This window comes from Moschus berezovskii, chromosome 3 (assembly GCF_049115385.1).
Source record: "Moschus berezovskii isolate FMDL1 chromosome 3, NW_MosBer_1.0, whole genome shotgun sequence".
Taxonomy (NCBI): Eukaryota; Metazoa; Chordata; class Mammalia; order Artiodactyla; family Moschidae; genus Moschus; species Moschus berezovskii.
Window position 1 is genome coordinate 64,419,409 of NC_142462.1, and position 20,158 is coordinate 64,439,566.

At 40.1% G+C, this 20,158-nt stretch overlaps 1 long non-coding RNA gene and 1 pseudogene across 2 annotated transcripts in view; both read right to left on the reverse strand.

Annotated features, from left to right (window-relative positions):
• Positions 1-20,158, reverse strand: part of LOC148778343 (uncharacterized) — a 76,077-nt gene that overhangs the window by 37,941 nt on the left and 17,978 nt on the right. The gene's annotated exons all lie outside the window — the stretch shown is intronic.
• LOC129552439 (glutaredoxin-2, mitochondrial pseudogene) lies at positions 2,702-3,986 on the reverse strand (annotated as a pseudogene).

The window sequence follows — 20,158 nt, forward strand, 5'->3', positions numbered from 1 at the left end:
GCACTCACAATAAGCCAAGCCCTCTGTTACATATTGGGAATTAAAGATGATCCAGTTCATATTATAGAGATAGTTTTATTCTTGTATTCCAAATTTTATTATTTTAGCTTATAATATTATATAATTTGACTTACCTTCTATTGTCCTAAGAACAGTAAAATAAAACCTTAATTTAAAGCTTCCATTTATCCAACCTGTTTTGAATCATATCAAGTCATTTGAAATTATCACAAGCCAAAGGAAACTATTAGTTTCAGTAACTAACAAGACTGAATATCTGTGCCAAAATAGTCTCTTACAATAGAATTATCATCTATTTTTATATTTATGGATTAGAGAGAAAAGAAAAACCTAAAATTGATTAACTGTAAAAAATTTACTCTAAGTGGAGGGCACACTGGACTTATAGCATACAGTCACATTGTGGACTGGTATGGGAGTGAAGTAGGGCTGTGGTTCTTAGAAAATGTTTATGAGTTCTTTAGTAAATAAATAACCAGTTGTCATTAACATATTCATTGCTACTATTCAGATACCTTAAGTATGATTTTCCAAATGCTTTTGAAAATAGCTTACTGGACTAAGAGACTTCATTCAAGTAAGCTGTTCATTTCCTTTGCTTTCATGATTAATGTTCATATCCAGCACATTTTTCTTAATGCAAAGATAAAAATTTTGACCACAGGTCAGAATTATCATCAATTCCAATGAAATCTGTTAATGAAGTGTTTGTTTTTGTGCAGAGTACTACTCAAACCATTAATGTACATCCCAAGTAGTTCATGGTGACTTTTTAAATTTTGCAATCAAGTATATTCACAGGGATAACATGCCCTTGTCTATTTACTCTGTCCCTTTGTTTATTTACTCATTGATTTATGAAGTGCAGTGCATTAAAAAGGCTCTCTTAGTAATTATGGGAAATTATAAGGTTCCTCTGTATAGCATTTTTCATTATGCTATAACAAGAATTCACAGAGAACTCAAATATGTAAACTAAAGATTAATTGTTTGTGTCCAAGTGATAAAACCAGTGCAAATTTCAATTAATTCAGAGAAAAAGAAACTCACCTAATTTTTGATGTTTGATTGATCATGTAGATCAGTGGTTGGTAATCTTTTGGAGGTTCAAAGACCACTTTGAGAATTTAGTGAAAGTTATGGATTCTCCTTCTCAAAAATCTCAACCAGGTAAAGAACTTACAGTGGAGAGGAAAAAAAAAGTTATTTTTTTTCATTTATCAATCAATTATTGTATGTTATTAGATAGTATCCTACTGCCAATGCCTTATCACTTTCTGAGCTCTAAGGGTTTCTACCAGTACATTTATTAAACAAGTTCCACCTGAACCACAAGTTCATAATTATAACTTGAAAATAAGTTCATCCCCCAGAGACTTGCTTTACTCCTACTTTTATCTAAAAGTCCCCACAATTCAATACAGAAAGTACATAAAGGTAAGGTTCCCAAGATGTCTTGTCACTGAGATAAGTACTGAGACCCTTGGGCCCTCTCAGGGTAGAGACTTCTCATTCATGATTCTATCTCTGCCCTTTTAGAAATTCAGTACTCTTCCACCATCATCAACTTTCCCCTCTCTCAATACATCCCTAAATCTGATCCACCACACCACCCCATCTTCCCTTCCAAACGCTGCTCTTGAATTCTTCAAAATTCCTCATCAGTAAACACTGTATCTTAAATGTCTTTTCTGAACATTCCTTCTCTTTGCCTTAAATGAAACCAGGTCACCTCCTAACAGCATTGCTTTCTCTTCTCAAGTAGAGGCTATTTATTTCCCTCTCACATTGCACATACAAAAGGGTTGGAAGGTAGATCATACTCCATGCTTTCCAATATAACTTCAAATCATTCCCCCTTCCTTTTTGGCTTTGAAACTCATCCTAGCCAGCAATAATAACTGTTCTACCTTCTCAGTGCTACCATCGTCTTATCTCCAGTTACTTCTCTCCTCCTTTGACAGAATTACATCAGAGATCTTAGACTGGGATCTTTCTTATCATCACAACTTCTGTCATCATTCTTAAAGTGATGACATCATCCACACAGATCACCCATCATACATCTCAGTGTCTCAGTTTCTCAACCACCTCAATTCCAGGCACGTTTTCTTCCACAGCATCTCAGTCAGCCATTCCTATGACCATATCGTGAGTCCTTCCATAATGTTTCAACATCCCACTTCTAGCTCCCACCTTCTATTTCTCTGAGCTCACTTACTCTGTTAACAGTCTCCTCCACTGCTACAATTTTCAGTCTTGACCTTCTGTCTGTGACTAACCTACACATCTTCTATCTTCAGCTATCTCTTTTGGTAATCATCAAAACTATCAGTCCCTGTATGCTCTTGCCTTTGACTGTGCTGTCCTAACAAAACCATTGTTGAACCTGAATATCCACTTTTCCTGTATCTTGATGATGCAAAAGCACATCATTTAAATTCATGAACACTCATCTCAAATGGGCAGGCAACACATCCTAGAACGTCTACAGTGTTTCCTTAGTAAGCTCACTTTCCCACTCTCTAACACAATTATTTCATATGCCCTCCCCTCAAAAAACCTTCTACCCTGCTTCCCTTTTCAATCTCTCTTAATGACCTTGACTCATAGTTCATGAGAAAACCTACATTATTACATGGGAATGCCCTCATATCCTCACCTCCATATGTGAAACCTGCCTGTCTCAATACCTGTTTCTCCATTCTTCCTCATGTTACAATAGAAGGTATGTCTCTCTGCCCTCAAAGATGCATCTTTTTTTTGTTTGTTGTTTTGTTTCCACAGTGATTTATTGTTCATTATTTGTACGACCTTTTCATGAAGACAATTCATATATTTAAAACACCTTCCAATATTTAAAAGGCATTATCAGGCAATATCATTTTAAATATATAGTGACATATTACTAGCAAAGTTATATTCACTTACATCACTAAGGTTCTTCCCTCTTACTTTTTTTTAAGTGACACTGATGAACTAGTGGAAGCAATTTCCCTTCTTTGTGAAGCCTATGAGTGTCAGTTGCACCTCCAATAAAAGTTCCATTGACAAATATTCATGGTACAGTTCTTTCACCAGTCATTTTGTGAAGAGCGTCTTGAAACTGACTTCCATATTCAAGCATGTCCAATTCCACCACTTTATAGTTAACATTCATGTCATGGAAAAGGTTTTTTGCCATCGTACAGTAAGAACAAGATGTTTTGGAGAAAATCACCACACAATTATTAGAAATGGTCTCTTGGATCTGATTAACGGGAGCAGTTGCTGCGTTTCCCAAAGATGACGATGTGCTGTTCCCCATCCCAGAGCCCGAAATTCCCGTTGGCCCCTCAAGCCGGCCCGCTGAGCTGTTCCTGACCGGAACGAGCCGAGTCCCCACCAGCGCTGCGCAGCGCCAGTACATGGTCTTAGCGCGGGGCCGCAGCGAGCAGACCGCCCAGCAACCGCGGGCCGGGAGATCCCGACCCCGCCCAAAGATGCATCTTTCACTTGGACTCCAGTTCCCATCACATCAATCTTTCAAGTTAGACAGACTGCCCTCTCACACATCTCACAGTCTGGTGGGGATGCCTGCTGCTGCTGCTGCTAAGTAGCTTCAGTCGTGTCTAACTCTGTGCGACCCCATAGATGGCAGCCCACCAGGCTCCCCCGTCCCTGGGATTCTCCAGACAAGAACACTGGAGTGGGTTGCCATTTGGTGAGGATGCCTACAGATTCATAAATCCTAAATGCCAGAGCAGCACTGCTCTGTCTAAATTCCAATCCAAACACTACTATACTCCCTGAAGGATCTTGTCTGGCTCTAATTATGGAGCCATTCCAAGACACAATCCATGAGTACCAGTCATGTGGCAAATCAGGGATCCTTCCAGTGATTACCTTGTTTTCCCAACCCCAGACTAGGTATCCTTTTTTTTAAGAAATGGACAGGGAGCTCACTGTCTCCTGTGACTCATGGGCTAAGGCACCAGTCTTTTCACCTTGGAAGGATACGTAAAGATTTTGACTAAACTTTACAATTTTTTATTCTCATTTTATAGGGAGGCAATCTGTCCATGTACTTTCTAGAGTCTTTTCAACACTTGTTACACTCAAGAATTTTAGAGTGAGTGAAGAGATTAGAGACTATTCACTTAACTCCCATTTTAAAGCTGCAGCAAAGCAAAGTGACTAGGATAAAACCACACATTAAATAGTAAAGAACACAGTATTAGCGCCATGTTCTCTTAGACAGAAGCTATTTCTACCGTGCTATTTGTGATTGTGAGCTCCTTGGAGTAATGATACCCTAGAAGTATTATTACATGAGCATCTGACCAAAAGAATATGAAGTAGATTTATGAATTCACATAATGGATTCTATATGGATACCCAAAAGATACCCATAATTATAGGCTGGAAATCACTCACCAGTGTGTAACAGTAATAACATGCCTGGAGTGAACCAACTCATTAACTATGTTGTTGACTACTTCTCCTGAATAGCAATCTCTTTCAGGGCCGTATTGTGAAAGAAAACCCAATTCTAAAGAACTCTGGCCTTAGAAGCTGCCTTTAAGCAGCTGGACATAAAGACAGCTATACCCTCAGTCTCCTTTTTGTTTTTAAGAAAACCCAGGGAATTATTTAAAAGTTAATATTACTTTATAATTCATCAACCAATTACAAATTAAACAACTACACACTGGGCACCTGCTCTTGTCCAGAAGTGTGCTAGGGGCTGGGTTTACAGAGACACCTGTGATGTAGTCTCAGCTCTCAGTTTCCCGTGGTCCTACACAGAGGCATCCATAGCACACTGGCATAGTGCAGCCACCTCAGAAGGCTAGAACAAGTGATTTTCTACTAATAACAAAGTACTAACGTTTGTGAAATATTTACTTTAAAAGATTAGAATGGATCCAATTATCCCTATAATAATTTTGTATTCATTTACTGGCATCATGATATACATTCCTGAGTAGGAATAGAAGGGATGGAGTTACAATTTATCTGAATAAATCCCTGGGGGGTATGCCAGCAAATGAAATGTGTCAAAGTAGAAAAAATTATTGACAAGCTTTGGAACAGCAGACGATATTTAGTGGGAGAGGGAGACAGGCAGACAATGATCACAGAACAGTCTATTTGGTGCAGTCATATGCACCTGGTGCAAATACAGGACACTTTGGTAAGGCAGAGAAAGAGGAAGTGTCACAGAATTGTCAAATCTATCCTGAGGAACAAGAACAATCTGGAGACACAAGTTTCCCATACTTCAGACAACACTACAAAGCTACAGTAATCAAAATAGTGTGGTATTGACACAAAAACAGATATATAAATCAATGGAACAGAATGAAGAGCCCAGAAATAAACATATACACCTACAGCCAATTAATCTTTTATAAAAGAGGCAAAAATATATAGTGAGGAGAAAGTCTCTTCAGCAAGAATCATTGGGAAGGTTGGACAGCTGCATGTAAATCAATGAATTTAGAACACACCCTCACACTATACACAAAAATAAACTCAAAATAGCTTAAAGATTTAAATATAAGACATGACACCATAAGACTTCTAAATAAGAACATAGGCAAAACTCTCTGACATAAATCATACCAATGTTTTCTTAGGTCAATGTCCCAAGGCAATAGAAATAAAAGCAAAAATAAACAAATGGGACCTAATCAAACTTACAAACTTTTGCACAGTAAGGTTAACTATAACAAAATGAAAAGACAACCTACAGACTGGGAGAAAATATTTGCAAACGATGCAACAGACAAGGGCTTAATCTCCAAAATATACAAACAGCTCATACAACTCAACAACAAAAACAAACAACTCAACCAAGAAATGGGCAGAACTAAATAGAAATTGGACAACTGCAAGGAGATCCAACCAGTCCATTCTAGAGGAGATCAATCCTGGGTGTTCATTGGAAGGACTGATGCTAAAGCTGAAACTCCAATACTTTGTCCACCTCATGCGACGAGTTGACTCACTGGAAAAGACTCTGATGCTGGGAGCGATTGGGGGTAGGAGGAGACGGGGACGACAGAGAATGAGGTGGCTGGATGGCATCACCGACTCAATGGACATGAGTTTGAGTGAACTCCGGGAGTTGGTGATGGACAGGGAGGCCTTTCGTGTTGCGGTTCATGGGGTGGCTAAGAGTCAGACACGACTGAGCGACTGAACTGAACTGAACTGAAATAGAAATTTCTCCAAAGAAGACATACAGATGGCCAACAGGCACATGAAAAGATGCTCAACATTACTAAATTAGAGAAATGGAAATCAAAACTACAATGAAGTATTACCTCACACGGGTCAGAATGGCCATCATTTAAAAGTTCATTTAAAATAATAAAAGTTCGTTAAAAGTTCATTTAAAAGAAGGTGTGGATAAAAAGGAATCCTCCTACACTGTCAGTGGGAATGTAAGTTGATATACCAATATGGAAAACATTATGGGGGTTCCCCAAAAAACTAAAAATAGAGTTGCCACTCAATCCAACAATCCCACTCGTGGGCATATATCTGGACAAAACTATAATTCAAAAAGATACACGCACCCCTACATTCATAGCAGCACCGTTCACAAGAGCCAAGACACAGAAACAACCTAACTGTCCACTGATAGATGAGTGAATAAAGAAGATGAAGTACATATATACAAAGGAATAATACTCAGTCACAAAAAAGAACAAAATGTTATTTGCAGCAAAATGGATGGAATTAGAGATCATCATACTAAGTGTCATAAAGAGACATATACCATATGATATCACTTATATGTCAAATCAAAAATATGACAAAAATGAACTTATCTATGAAACAGACTCACAAACATAAAAAATAGACTGTGGTTACCAAGGGGGAAAGGGTTGGGAGAGGCATGAAGCTGGAATTTGGGGTTAGTTGGAGGGTTGGGTTTGTTTCTACAGAACGGATAAACAACAAAGTCCTACTATATAGCACAGGGAACTATGTGATAAACCACAATGGAAAAGAACATAAAAAACATACATATGTATGTGCTGTGCTTAGTTGCTCAGTCATGTTCAACTCTTGCATAGATTGCAGCCTGCCAGGCTCCTCTGTCCATGGCAAGAGTACTGGAATGGGTTGCCATTTCCTTCTCCAGGGGATCTTCCTGACCCAGGAATCGAACCCAGGTCTCCTGCATTGCAGGCAGATTCTTGACCAACTGAGCTATGAGCAAAGCCATGTATTACTAAATCACTTTGCTATGTAACAGAAATCAGTACAATAATGTAAATCAACTATACTTCAATTTTCTAAAAAATACTTATAAGAAGATTATTTTTTAAAAAAGAAAGAGAAAGGATCAGAGAAAACTGTGCCAGTAGGAGACGTTGCAGTTAGGATTAGAGGAAAATGTGTCAAGACATAACTAACATAAGATAAGGCTGATTAGGAACACAGAACCAGGAGCTGGGTTGGGATAGCTTTGGCAGTGCCCACATTACAGGTCTTGGTCCCATCAGTTTAAAATCAAACACAGTCGGTAGCGTGGGCTATCTAGTTGAATTGGAGAAACCCAGCAAGGTTCACAGTCCAGTACACAGTTCTGCAGTCAACTTCCAGAAGTACAAGTCCAACAGGGACCAGACAGGGTGCATGCACAGAATAGCCAAAAGCTTATTGGTAGGAGCCAGAGCTCAGATTCAGATTCATCATTTGGACAGATAATCTGGAAGGAGGCTGTCTGCAGCTACCAGAATACACAGAACCACAGAGCAGCAGGGGAAGGGTGTGAAATAAACCAAGACAGAACTCTGATCTTTCCTCTTAAGCTTCAGCTTTAGTATGTGGCAGAGATGAGCCAGCAGATGTCAAACAGAGTCAAGCAGCAAGAAGTTGTGGAGAGAAAACAAAATGGCAATGTCTTTGCCAAGGAAAAGCTCACAGTCTAAACAGGGAGAAAAAAACACATGAGAAACAAGCTCCAGAGATGCTGGGAGACACGTCTATACAAGGTGCAGAGAGGAGCACAAAAGAGACATCAGTTCAGCCTAGGAAGGTTGGGTAAAGGTGTTGAAACGGAGGTGACCAGTGAATAGACTTGGAAGATAGGTAGGTGCTTGTTTGGCAGGACTCAGAAAGAAGGGGCAATTGCAAAAGACATTCTGAGCAGAGGACGCAGCATAAACAATAGTTCATTGAACACTGGGAGGGATCTGGAACATCCAGGGACTGTATGTGGATGAAACAGTCAGTCAGAACTGATTACATGATGGTGGAGCCCAGTGATGGCATATTTCTGAGTATGAAGCCAGCCCTGCACAGAATGCAGAACTGATCAATTTGTGCTTTACTATGTAGATCACAAAAGATTTTTAAATGTGTTTATTCTAGTAGCTGTATTGAGATACAATTAATATACCATATGATTCGTCCATTTAAAATGTACAGCTCATTGATTTTTAGTATACTCACAAATGCATGCAACTCACAATTTTAGAATATTTTCATAATCTCAAAAAAAAAAAAAAACACCCACAACTTTTAGCAGTCAATCACCATACTCTATGCTCTCCACTAGTCCTGTGGTGGTTTAGTCGCTTGGTTGTGTCTGACTCTTTGCAATCCCATGGACTGTAACCTGCCAAGCTCCTCTGTCCATGGGATTCTCCAGGGAAGATTACTGGAGTGGGCTGCCATTTCCTTCTCCATCCACTAGTCCTAAGCAGCCACTAATCTTCTTTTTGTCTCTATCAGTTCAGTTCAGTTGCTCAGTCGTGTCCGACTCTTTGCGACCCCATTATTCACAGCACACCAGGCCTCCCTGTCCATCACCAACTCCCAGAGTTCACTCAAACTCATGTCCATTTAGTCGGTGATGCCATCCAGCCATCTCATTCTCTGTCGTCCCCGTCTCCTCTCACCCCCAATCCCTCCCAGCATCAGAGTCTTTTCCAGTGAGTCAACTTGTCGCATGAGGTGGCCAAAGTACTGCAGTTTCAGCTTCAGCATCAGTCCTTCCAATGAACACCCAGGATTGATCTCCTTTAGAATGGACTGGTTGGATCTCCTTGCAGTCCAAGGGACTCTCAAGAGTCTTCTCCAACACCACAGTTCAAAAGCATCAATTCTTCGGCAATCAGCTTTCTTCACAGTCCAACTCTCATATCCATACATGACCACGGGAAAAACCATAGCCTTGACTAGACAGACCTTTGTTGGCAAAGTAATGTCTCTGCTTTTTAATATACTGTCTAGGTTGGTCATAACTTTCCTTCCAAGGAGTAAGCGTCTTTTAATTTCATGGCTGCAATCAGCATCTGCAGTGATTTTGGAGCCCCAAAAAATAAAGTCTGACACTGTTTCTACTGTTTCCCCATCTATTTCCCATGAAGTGATGGGACTAGATGCCATGGTCTTTGTTTTCTAAATGTTGAGCTTCAAGCCAACCTTTTCACTCTCCTCTTTCACTTTCATCAAGAGGCTTTTTGGTTCCTCTTCACTTTCTGCCATAAGGGTGGTGTCATCTGCATATCTCTCCCAGCAATCTTTTTGCCTATTCTGGACATCTAATAAGAATGGAATCATGTAATATACGGTCTTTTGTAATTGACTTTTTTCACTTAGCATATTTTCAGCATTCATCTTTGTTGTAGCATGTATCACGTATTTCATACTTTTTATGACTAAATAATATTTGTTGTATTGATATACTATATTTTTTATCATCCATTCATCCTTTGATGGATATTTGGGTTGTTCCTACCTTTTGGCTATTACAAGTAATTTGACTACAGGCATTTGTGTACAAGTTTCTTTGTGGACATAAGTTTTCATTTCTCTTGAGTATATACCCTAGTGTGGGATTGCTCAGCTACATGTTAACTCACATTTAATGATTCAAGGGAGCCAGATTAGTTCCCAAAGTGGATGCACCATTTTATAATCCTACCAGTGGTGTATGATTTTCCACATCCTTGTCAAGACTCACTATTATTGGTCTTTTTGATTCTAGCCATCCTGCTGCTGCTGCTGCTGCTAAGTCACTTCAGTCGTGTCCAACTCTGTGCAACCCCATAGACGGCAGCCGACCAGGCTCCGCCGTCCCTAGGATTCTCTAGGCAAGAACACTGGAGTGGGTTGCCATTTCCTTCTCCAATGTGTGAAAGTGAAAAGTGAAAGTGAAGTCGCTCAGTCGTGTCTGACTAGTAGCGACCCCATGGACTGCAGCCCACCAGGCTCCTCTGTCCATGCGATTTTCTAGGCAAGAGTACTGGAGTGGCTTGCCATTGCCTTCTCCATCTAGCCATCCTACTGGTTACCAAAGAGTACCATTAAAGATTTGTAAGCAGGTAAGAATTAAAATTTTGATTTTATGAGGATGACACTGATATCAAGATGTGAAAAGAACTAAAATAAAAGTGGGACTAGAGACAAAGGATTTAACAAAGAATGAATCTGTCTCTGTCATTGACTGCTTAGAAAAGATAACAAGTGAAAATGTTACCATTGCTCCAACTACTTTCTCCATATCAGAGTCTTCCCTTCACATTGTTTCTTCTAAGAAATTTTCATTACAATTTTAACAACTATTGCAGGAAAATGGGGGGCCACTTTCTGAGAATGCACCCTATGAAAGCCTCCACTTCTCAGTCACCATCAATTCCAGCTTTCCAGTCTGTTCTTCCAATCTTTATCCACCCCCAGTGATGCTTCTAGACACAACTAGAGACATTCCAGTTTACAATGGATTAGCAAGTGCTGGCAACTGATTGGCTCTAGAAGGTGGGAAAGAGAGAAGAATCTTCCTCTAGAGACTCCCTGGTTTCTATCAGTGGTGTCTGAGGAAAGAAGCAGTTCTTATCACTCAGATACAAAAATAAGACCAGGAGAGAGTGGATTTAAGTACACTGACTTCATCTCTGGGGGATAGCAAAGGAAGGCCTAGGCAGATAGTTGGATAGAAGTGCCTGAGGTAGGAGTTCAATTGCCTGTTTTAAATGTTTAAAGTATATAGACGCACAGAAGCTGGTATTTGCTATTTTAAATGCCTAAAATGTGCCATCCAGCTTACCCTTTGCTTTAGGAAATGGAGTTTGAAATCAGGAAATTTGCCCAGGTTCTCAGTCAAAAGAAATTTGGGGGAGGTGTTCAGTTAAAAAATAATAGCTATGCATTTGTCCAGTTCTCTTCTGTTCTTTGCTTGTGATGTATACCATGTCTCAAAGTCTATAAGTAATTACAGATTTCCCCCAGTACCTGAATTCATTCATCCACCCAAATCAATCATTCACCAGAAACTTACTGAGTGCCAGGTTCTGTTCAGGTGCTCAAGATACAATTTGTTGAACAAAACATACCCAAGCCCCTCCATTGAGTTATTTCCATGGTTTTTGTCACTCAAAAGCTGTTAATTTTTCTGGAAAAGGCAATCATCTAGCATCTGGGAATTGAGCTAGATAGGAATATTTTATTTCATGCATCAAATAATTTTTTAATAATTGCTTAAACCATCTTAGAAAAAGATTTAAATTGTTGGCAGTTCTCATAGGACATCAAACTTTATGAATAGCATTGAAAACATGGTTATGAAATTGTTTGAGTCTCCAAAGGATATGTTTTTAATTTTCTCAAGTAAGATAAGAATTGAAAATCTGGTTTAAAAATGGAAATGCAGAATAAATGTTAACTGAAGACTGTAGCACTGCTTGCTCCTGGCTCAAAAAAAAACAAAAACACGAGGGGTGTGGCAGCGTTGATGTTCGCAAGACTTTTATCTAATGGTACAATTTCACTGATAAAAATGACTAAAACCCTAGACTAACACATTAACACCTTTTTATTCAAGCAGTAATTTTTGTTGAAGTGTCATTTACATAAAACAAAACTAACTCTGAATATACGGTTTGATACATTTTGACTAATGTATACAGTGGTGTACCATTCAACACGATGAAGATACAGAGCAGCGATATCAAACAGAATTTTTGGTGATGATGAAAATGTTCTGTACCTGTTCGGTATGGTAGTTTTGACCACACTGGCTGTTGGGCACTTGAAATGGCTTTGGGACTAGGGAACTGAATTAGTAACTTTCATTTTAATTAATTTAAATCTTAATTTAAACAGCTGCATGGGATGCTGGACAACCATATTCAATTCAGTTCAGTTCAGTTGCTCAGTTGTGACCAACTCTTTGCGACCCCATGAATCACAGCACGCCAGGCCTCCCTGTCCATCACCAACTCCCGGAGTTCACTCAAACTCATGTCCACAGAGTTGGTGATGCCATCCAGCCATCTCATTCTCAGTCGTCCCTGTCTCCTCCCACCCCCAATCCTTCCCAGCATCAGACTCTTTTCCAGTGAGTCAACTCGTCGCATGAGGTGGCCAAAGTATTGGAATTTCAGCTTTAGCATCAGTCCTTCCAATGAACATCCAGGATTGATCTCCTCTAGAATGGACTGATTGGATCTCCTTGCAGTCCAAGGGACTCTCAAGAGTCTTCTCCAGCACCACAGTTCAAAAGCATCAATTCTTCGGCGATCAGCTTTCTTCACAGTCCAACTCTCACATCCATACATGACCACGGGAAAAACCATAGCCTTGACTAGACGGACCTTTCTTGGCAAAGTAATGTCTCTGCTTTTTTAATATACTATCTAGGCTGGTCATGACTTTCCTTCCAAGGAGCAGTTCAGTTCAGTTCAGTCAGTTCAGTCGCTCAGTCGTGTCCAACTCTCCGCGACCCCATGAATCACAGCACGCCAGGCCTCCCTGTCCATCACCAACTCCCGGAGTTCACTCAAACTCATGTCCACAGAGTTGGTGATGCCATCCAGCCATCTCATTCTCAGTCGTCCCTGTCTCCTCCCACCCCCAATCCTTCCCAGCATCAGACTCTTTTCCAGTGAGTCAACTCGTCGCATGAGGTGGCCAAAGTATTGGAATTTCAGCTTTAGCATCAGTCCTTCCAATGAACATCCAGGATTGATCTCCTCTAGAATGGACTGATTGGATCTCCTTGCAGTCCAAGGGACTCTCAAGAGTCTTCTCCAGCACCACAGTTCAAAAGCATCAATTCTTCGGCGATCAGCTTTCTTCACAGTCCAACTCTCACATCCATACATGACCACGGGAAAAACCATAGCCTTGACTAGACGGACCTTTCTTGGCAAAGTAATGTCTCTGCTTTTTTAATATACTATCTAGGCTGGTCATGACTTTCCTTCCAAGGAGTAGTTCAGTTCAGTTCAGTCAGTTCAGTCGCTCAGTCGTGTCCAACTCTCCGCGACCCCATGAATCACAGCACGCCAGGCCTCCCTGTCCATCACCAACTCCCAGAGTTCACTCAAACTCATGTCCACAGAGTTGGTGATGCCATCCAGCCATCTCATTCTCAGTCGTCCCTGTCTCCTCCCACCCCCAATCCTTCCCAGCATCAGACTCTTTTCCAGTGAGTCAACTCGTCACATGAGGTGGCCAAAGTATTGGAATTTCAGCTTTAGCATCAGTCCTTCCAATGAACATCCAGGATTGATCTCCTCTAGAATGGACTGGTTGGATCTCCTTGCGGTACAAGGGACTCTCAAGAGTCTTCTCCAACACCACAGTTCAAAAGCATCAATTCTTCAGCGATCAGCTTTCTTCACAGTCCAACTCTCACATCCATACATGACCACGGGAAAAACCATAGCCTTGACTAGACGGACCTTGGTTGGCAAAGTAATGTCTCTGCTTTTTAATATATCATCAAGGTTGGTCATAACTTTCCTTCCAAAGAGTAAGCGTCTTTTAATTTCATGGCTGCAGTCAGCATCTGCAGTGATTTTGGAGCCCCAGAAAACAAAGTCTGACAGTTTCCACTGTTTCCCCATCTATTTCCCATGAAGTGATGGGACCAGATGCCATGATCTTTGTTTTCTGAATGTTGAGCTTCAAGCCAACTTTTCACTCTCCTCTTTCACTTTCATCAAGAGGCTTTTGAGTTCCTCTTCACTTTCTGCCATAAGGGTAGTGTCATCTGCATATCTGAGGTTATTGACATTTCTCCCAGCTAGCGCCCAGCATTTCTATCACCCCCAAAAGTTCATGTTGCTATCATCTTGCAATGTTACTTTAGTGCCCTCTACTGACAAAGCCCAGCATTACACTAACTCTCAAAGATGTTTACAGGTTGCAGCTTCATTATTACAAAACCGGGACTGAGCAGTTTGGGAGCTGAGAGAAGAGATGACTTGCTCAATACATGAATGTTTAAATGTGATGGATTTCAATTTATCGATTTTTTCTTCATGTGTTTTGTGTCCTGCCTTAGAAATCTTTAGACTTCCCTTGTGGCTCAACTGGTAAAGAATCTGCCTGCAATGTGAGAGACCTGGGTTCGATCCCTGGGTTGGGAAGATTCCCTGGAGAAGGGAAAGGCTATACACTCCAGTATTCTGGCCTGGAGAATTCCATGGAATGTATATTCTATGGGGTTGCAAAGAATCAGACACGACTGAGCAACCTTCACTTTTACAAATCTTTGACTAATGTATGGTGATAAATATTTTCCTTCTGTGTTTTCCTTTGGAAGTTTATAGTTTTAGCTCTTATGTTTAGGACTATCATCAACCTGTGTCAGAAATTCTGTATGTATACAAGCAACTCATGGAGTTCAATATCAGAAAAACAAACAACCCAATCAAAACATGGTCAGAAGGGGATTTTCCTGGCTAAGTGGCTAAGACTCTGCACTCCCAGTGCAGCAGGCCCAGGTTGATCCCTGGTCAGGGAACTAAATCCACAGGCCACAACTAAGACCTGGTGCAACCAAATAAATATTTCTCTAATGGACAGAAGACCTAAACAGACATTTCTCCAAAAAAGGCACACAGAAGGCCAACAAATAAGAAAAAAATGTCCAACAGTGCTTTATTATTAGAGAAATGCAAATCAAAGCTACAAAAAGGAATCACCTCACACTGGTCAGAATGGCCATCATCAAAATCTACAAACAGTAAATGCGGGAGAGGATGTAGAGAAAATGGAACCCTCTCTCACAGTTGGTGGAAGGTACATTGTTGCATCCACTATGGAGAACTATGTGGAGAAGGAAATGGCAACCCATTCCATATTCTTGCCTGGAAAATCGCATGGATGGTGGAACCTTCTAGGCTACAATCCGTGGGGTCGCAAAGAGACACGACTGAGCAACTTCACTTTCACTTTAGGTTCTTAGACCTTAGAAGTTACATTAATATATTTCTGCTAGTTACATTTGTTCTGTCCCAAAGATTGGGAAACTAGGTTTGTTATGTTTCAAAATCAGTTGTCAGTTGGTAAAATTGTTATTCTTGCTAATAATTAAGGTTCATCCAAAAATTAAAAAAAAGAAAAAGCTAGGAATAAAACTACCATATGATTTAGCAATCCCACTACTGGGTATATACCCTGAGAAAACCATAATTGAAAAAGACACATGTACCCCAATGTTATTGAAACACTATTTCCAATAGTTAGGACATGGAAGCAACCTAGATGCCCATCAACAGATGAGTGGATAAAGAAGTCGTGGTACATATATACAATGGAATATTACTCAGCCATAAAAAGGAATGAATTTGAGTCAGTTCTAGTGAGGTGGATGAGCCTAGAGCCTATCAAACAGAGTGAAGTAAGTCAGAAAGAGAGAAACAAATATTGTATAATAACACATGTATAGGGAATCCAGAAAATGGTACTGATGAACCTATTTGCAGGGGAGGAATAGAGACTCAGACATGGAGGACACAGTGGGGGAAGGAAAGGATGAGACAGATTGAGAGGATAGCACCGAAACATATACATTGCCACATGTAAAACAGAGAGCTAGTGGGAAGTTGCTGTAAAACACAAGGAGCTCAGCTCAGTGCTCTGTAACAACCTAGAGGGATGGGATGGGGTCATGGGTGGGAAGGAGCTTCAAGAGGGAGGGGACACATGTATCCTATGGCTGATTCGCATTGGTGTATTGCGTAAACCAACACAACACTATAAAGCAATTATCTTCCAATTGAAAGTGAAAATTTAATAAAATGTTATATGATTTGAGGTTAGGATGGACTTTACTATTTTTCCATATGGATATTCAATAGCTTTAGCATTTGTTGAAAGACATCTTTTCTTTCCAGCACTGAATTACATTAGCAGGCTTGTCAAAAATCATTTGAAAGCATTTATATTTATATACTATTAGAATTAAGACCGGAGAAGGCAATGGCAAGCCACTCCAGTACTCTTGCCTAGAAAATCCCATGGAAAGAGGAGCCTGGTAGGCTGCAGTCCGTGGGGTCGCTAAGGGTCGGACACGACTGAGCGACTTCACTTTCACTTTTCACTTTCACACATTGGAGAAGGAAATGGCAACCCACTCCAGTGTTCTTGACTGGAGAATCCCAGGGACGGGGGAGCCTGGTGGGCTTCTGTCTGTGGGGTCGCACAGAGTCGGACACGACTGGAGTGACTTAGCAGCAGCAGCAGAATTAAGACAGTTACTACAATGAGGTATCACCTCACGCTGGTCAGAATGGCCCTCATCAAAAAATCTATAAACAATAAATGCTGGAGGGGATATGGGAAAAAGGGAGCCCTCTCACACAGTTGGTGGGAATGTATATTAATACATCCACTATGGAGAACTATGTGGAGATTTCTGTAAAAAGCTAGGAATTAAACTACCATATGGTCAAGCAATCCCAGAGAGAACTAAGAGTATACTAACAGAACTAAGAGAGTTCTATTTCTGAACTCTCTTAATTATTTCATTTTATTAGAAAACATTTGACTAGGTAATACATATACATATAGTACAACATCCATAAAGTACAAAAACATCTGTGGTGAAAAAAGCCTCCTTCACTCCCTGTCCCCCAGGAAGTTCTCTCTCAAATTTTCTTCTGTGACTTTCATTATTTTATTTTTTACATTAAAGTCTTTGACTCATCTGAAAGGTATTTGTTTCAGCCTCACTGAGATATTATTGACATAAAACACACATAAATTTAAGGTGTACAATGTGATGACTGGATACAGATACGTGTTGTTATATGATCCCCAAATAAGATCAGTTAACACACCCATCACCTCAAATAATTGTGTGTGTGGTGCTAATATTTAATATCTAAGTCTTAACAACTTCCAAGTATATGACAGAGTATCGCTAATTACAGTCACCAGGCTATTCATCAGCTCTCCCAAATCTATTCATTTTGCAGCTGGAAGTTTGTACCCCTTGGCCAAGATTTCCCTTTCTCCCACTTGTCCGAACCCAACCCTGGCAACCACCATTTTACTTTTTATAAGTTTTTCTTTTTAGAGTCCATTATAAGTAATATCAATTAGTATTTGTCTTTCTCTGTCTGATTTCACTTAGTAAAATTTCCATAAAAACTATCCATAGTCACAAAAAAGGAAAGTTTTCCTCTTTTTTGTGGCTGAATATTAATCCATAGTGTATATGTGTGTGTGCACGCACACACATTGCATTTTCTTGGTCCATTCATTCATCATTAGACACTTAGGTTGCTTTTATGTCTTGACTATTTTAAGTAATGCTGTAATGAACATAGGAGTGGAGATGTCTATTCAAGAGAGTAGTTTTACTTCCTTCAAGTATATACCCAGAAGTGGGATTGCTGAATCATAACAGTAGCTCTATTTTTAATTTTTTGGGGAACCTCCATATTGTTTTCCATAGTAGCTACATCAGCTTACATTCCCACCAACAGGGTACAAGCATTCTCTTTTCTCCACATCCTCACCAACACCTGCTATCTCTTGTCTTTTTTATGACAGCCATTCTAACAGGCGTGAAGTAATACCTCAGTGTGGTTTTGACTGGCATTTCCCTGATAATCAGTGATGTTGAACATCTTTTTGTGTGCCTGTTGGCCATTTGAATGTATTCTTTGGGAAAATGTGTGTTGCAGCTACTGAAGCCCATGTGCCTAGAGCCTGTGCTCCACAAGAGAAGCCCCCACAATGAGAAGCCCGTACACCGCAACGAGAGAAATTCCATGTAGCAACAAAGACTCAGTGCAATCAAAAATAATAACAAGAAAAAGGATTATATCATCTGCAAAGAGAGATAATTTTACTTTTTCCTTTCTGATTTGGATGACTTTGAAGCCTTTTTTATTTTTTAGTCTCATTGTTCTGGCTAGGAATTCCAGTACTGTGTTGAATTAGAGTGGTGAGGGTGGGCCTCCTTGTCTTGTTCCTGGTATTAGCGAGAAATCGCAAACCTTTCATTGTTGAATATGATGTTAGCTTTTGGTTTGTAATAAAGCAATTCAAACTGTACACATCTCTTTTTCACTTTGTCATATCATCACTTAATTCTGTGTTGTTTTTGTTTTTATGTGATGACCAAAGGGAAATTTTAACCTGAAAAAAAATACTTTCATGAAATTTACTAAACCATTACTCAGAAAGTTTCCTTTAATCAGCATTTATAGAATACCTATTAAAAACCAGGCAACCCATTAGGTATTAGAGAAATGGAGGTGCTTGTTTTGATTTTAAAAATCTTTCAAAATTTATCCTATGATAGACTATCTCTGAAAACACAAGAAACTGTTAACAGGTTTATCTCTGGGGAGGAGACAATTTTTATAATATACCTTTTTTTTTTTTTTTTTTTACTTTTTGAATTTTGTAGTCTATGTCTGTTAATTACTCATATAGTCCGGTCTCCAAGATCCTGCATATTCCATAAATCCTCTGGAAAATAATTGGTAACATGAGTTGACTCACTGGAAAAAAGTCTGATGCTAGGAGGGATTGGGAGTGGGAGGAGACGGGGACGACAGAGAAGGAGATGGCTGGATGGCATCACCGACTCTGTGGACATGAGTTTGAGTGAACTCCGGGAGTTGGTGATGGACAGGGAGGCCTGGCGTGCTGTGATTCATGGGGTCGCGGAGAGTTGGACACGACTGAGCGACTGAACTGAACTGAACTGAATGGGTTTTCATAGCTCATTAAAAGTCATTCCACATTGTAGCAAATTAACAAATTCTGGCAAACTTTTGTTCATCTTAATTTTTTTCTAAAGAAAGGAGTCTATTTACCTCAGTTTGCCGAAGAGCATAGCTTACTATTGGTTATCAAGGATCTTATGACCCTGTTCTTAATTAACCATGACAGCTCCAAGGGGAAGATTCACGTATACAGCACACATTTCTACTTGAAAATCAGACTATCTGTACTTAGCACCAGCTCTTCCAAAGCTCTCAGCTGAGCCCTCCTTGCCATGGTGATGTAGCATGTCAATCTCTGTGTCAATAGAGATTATGAGACCATTTTTCACCTATTCCCTGGCACCACAGCACTTATCTCTGTCAATGAGCGCTGCAGCCAGGAGGAACTCAGCAAGGTACTGAGGAAAGCTGAAATGAACCCTCTGTGAATACTAAATATGGTGAGACTGAGCTCTGAAAGAACAGCTGATGAACTACTGTTTCAATTGCTTGAAAGTGAAAGTCACTCAGTCGTCTCCAACTCTTTAGGACCCCACGGACTGAAGCTTGCCAGGCTCCTCTGTTGATGGGGTTTTCCAGGCCAGAATACTGGGGTGGGTTGCCGTTTCCTTCTCTAGGGGATCTTTCCAACCCAGGGATCAGAACCCTAATTTCCTGCATTACAGGCAGATTCTTTACCATCTGAGCTATATAAAACAATGAATTAAAACATTCATCACACTGGGATTGTAGACTGAAAGAGAAGACGGGTCAAGTATTGCATGAGACACTGCTTTGAGAGTGTATAAAGGAGTAGGCTAACACAGGGGGTCCATGCCAAAGGCTTACTTGGTTTGCAGTCAGTCTCAGAAAGGGGTTCAGATCTTGCTACAATGTGGAGAGGGTTGAAAGAGGATAAGACAGAGCAGAGAGACCATTTAGAGGACTGGATTAAGGCATTAAGAGTGGGATAGAAAGGACAGGCCAAATATGTCAGACATTAAGAAGAAAGATCTAAAATATAGTATCCGGGTAAAGTCAGTTAAGAGAATAAATTAGGACTCTGGATCCAGGGAATTATGGCTCTGTATTATTAATAATTCTGGTTTAGTAATACTAGCAGAAATATCAGCTACTAGTATTTTTAATTACATTGGATGGAAACAGAGAGAGGG